The sequence below is a fragment of the Leuresthes tenuis genome, unplaced genomic scaffold (assembly GCF_036924035.1).
Source record: "Leuresthes tenuis unplaced genomic scaffold, fLeuTen1.0.hap1 SCAF_6, whole genome shotgun sequence".
NCBI lineage: Eukaryota > Metazoa > Chordata > Actinopteri > Atheriniformes > Atherinopsidae > Leuresthes > Leuresthes tenuis.
The window spans coordinates 29086259-29089512 of NW_027325360.1; positions in this window are offsets into that span (position 1 = coordinate 29086259).

Here is a 3254-nt window from a genome sequence, read left to right on the forward strand (position 1 = left end):
ATAGTCGGGCTTTCGAGCCTTTTCTTCCCCCATTTTTACAAATTATGGATGGACATTCAGACCTTGTTTCAGCCGAAAACCTCACGCTCCCTCTTTTGATCATACATTGTCGGGCATTCGCACCTTTTCTTACCCGCTTTTTACAAACCATGGTCGGACTTTCACACCTTTTAGTAGCGGAACAACTCTGCTCCGCTATATATTGTGTACAATCGGGTATTTTAACCTTTTCTTACCTGCTTTTTGCCAACTATGGTCGGACATTCACACCTTCTTACAGCGGAACACCTCCGCTCCCTCCTTTGATGGTGTATGTTCGGGCATTCGAACCTTTTCTTACCCGCTTTTTACAAACTATGGTGGGACATTCACACCTTCTTGCAGCCGAACACTTCCCGCTCTACCTTTTAGTGTTCTATGGGGTATTCACACCTTTTTTTTCACCGCATTTTATAGATTTATGGTTGTAAATTCTCACCCAACTCTTATCCAAAGACCTCTCCTCCTGCTTTGGTTAATATATAGTCGGGGCATTCAAACCTTTTCTTACCCGCTTTTTACAAATTATGGTCGAACATTCACACCTACTTGCAGCCGAACACCTCCGCTCCCGCTTTTGATGGTGTATAGTCGGGCTTTCGAGCCTTTTCTTCCCCGGTTTTTACAAATTATGGTTGGACATTCAGACCTTGCAGCCGAAAACCTCCGCTCCCTCTTTTGATCATACATTGTCAGGCATTCGCACCTACTTGCAGCCGAATACTTCCGCTCCACCTTTTAGTGATGTATGGTTGGCATTTGCACCTTTTCTTACCCTTTGGTACCCTACTGATTGCTTAAGATTAAGTTGTTTTTTCTCAAACTACAACATTTCCGCTTTTAGTGTTCTATGAGGCATTCACATTTTTTTTTTCACCGTAATGAAGTCTTTAGTAAAAGACGAAAGACTTGTACGTTATGAAGAGAAACCAGAGTACGATTATCCGTCACGTCGGGAGCAGGGCATAAGGCTAGTTGGCATCATAGCCACCTTCCCCATGGTGAGCTTTGCTTGGTTGAGACACTTGCTCTCCCCCCCCCCCCCCCCCCCCACCCCCCCCTTGCTCCTCGGCTGACCAAGTAGGAACAATCGGAAGGCCCTATTCGATGGGCTGCCTTGTCTTTTACTCTGTGCAAAAGACAAGGCAGCAACAAAAACACCACGGGAAAACCGTATTGAGGCTTTGTTCTGACCGCTCATTCGGTGTCGCGTTTCTTTCAAGCAATTCTCCCGGTTAGCCCGCACTCGGCTCGCTCCCAGAGCCGTGTTAAAGTCTACCTTCGCATTCACTCTCTTTTCTCAGCAGACTCTTGGGATTTTATCAATAAAATGAATTCCTTCACTCAAACTATGTTAAAACTGCTTTGTCCTTCATATTTACCATGTCTTGAAAGATTTAAACAAAAAAACCAACGTTGTACTTTGCAGTAAAAGAAATAGCAAATCTAAAGTTTCAGGAATTCGAGAATAAGCTTACTTTCATGAGTTCTTCACGATTTCGGATTTTGCTATAAAATGAATTCCTTCACTCAAACTAAATTAAAACTGCTAAACCGCTAATCTGTTACATGTAAGGCAGATGTCAAATTCACCGAATTAGGATTATTCGGTATTCCAATCGAGCTGTAGCAGCTTCGGTAAAAGAGTATAAGTTGAAGAGTTTGTGAATAAAGGTGTGCGCACACATAGTGAGCTGTAGGAAAATAGGCAGGGAGCAATGCCGGCTGGGGTATATGTTCTTGTATGTTGTCTGACTGTTTGATTTGAATGTGTTGTGTAAGTGTCCTGTTGAATGTTACATGTTTGGGCTTTGACACGCTTCACTGTGGTTGTTAACTGTGTGGTGTGTCCTGAAATGTTATATGTTTGGGCTGTGTGACATGCTTAATGCTCGTCAGTAGCTACCCACTTATTCATATATAGCAACTGACAACGTAAGAAGTCCGGACATACTTTGATAGAGTAGTTGTAGAAGTATCCTTATTGATAATAGATAAACTAATTCATAGTGATAGAACAGTAGATGAACAGGTGCCTGCACATGTCTCACGAAAATAAAATGGATGTATGATTGCTGACGGCAGAGCAATACTGCCAAACTTATGAGTTCTTGTGGCAAACTTGATTCAGTGTCTTGACGTGTATACGCTGTTTCGCTGACTTGATTGTCACAACAAACAAAGTGTGTTTGATAAGATCCGACCATTTTATTACGGGAGGATCAGTATGTATGGATTCTGATGTGACTGATAAACCCATTCGTATCTTAAGCACAATCTAATACGTGAGACAACACCCTGGCACACGATAAAAAAAAAAAGAGAGAGCGGTTTTGTGTCCCCACAGTCCATAATGTAGAAAAGAGAGAAAAAAGCCTTTCTGATTTGGTGTGTGTGCTCACAGTGCAGAGTGTAGAGAAAAGAGAGAAAAGAAAGCCGTTTTGGTGTCACGGGTGTTGTGACTTACACACACACATTTCTGAATTGAGAAAGGAAATTATTTTAGAGGAAGCAGTAGAGTTTAGATCCCACATTTGTTGATAGGCATTCATTTATTTCTTCACTTCTGATGAAGTTTCAACAATAAACAACAAACTTTGTATTATGAGAAAGAACCAGACTCATTCTTCAGGAATCCGAAAATAAGCTCTATTTTACGAGTTATGCACGAATTCGGATTCTCCTATAAAACGAATTCCTTAACTCTAACCAAGTTAAGACTGCTTTGTCCTTCATATTTATTCATGACTAATCAAGTTTCAACGATAAACAACGTTGTACTTTGTAGAATGAGAAAGAACTTCTTCAGCAATAAGCATCTCTCGACATATGACGAAATACAGATTTTGCTATAAAATTAATTCCTTCTATCAGCCTGACTTAAAACTGTTTGTCCTCCTTATTTATCCACTTCAAATCAAGTTTCAACAATTAAAAAAATGTTGTAGTTTGAGAAAAAACAACTTAATCTTAAGCAATCAGTAGGGTAAGAAAGGGTAAGAAAAGGTGCAAATGCCAACCATACATCACTAAAAGGTGGAGCGGAAGTATTCGGCTGCAAGTAGGTGCGAATGCCTGACAATGTATGATCAAAAGAGGGAGCGGAGGTTTTCGGCTGCAAGGTCTGAATGTCCAACCATAATTTGTAAAAACCGGGGAAGAAAAGGCTCGAAAGCCCGACTATACACCATCAAAAGCGGGAGCGGAGGTGTTCG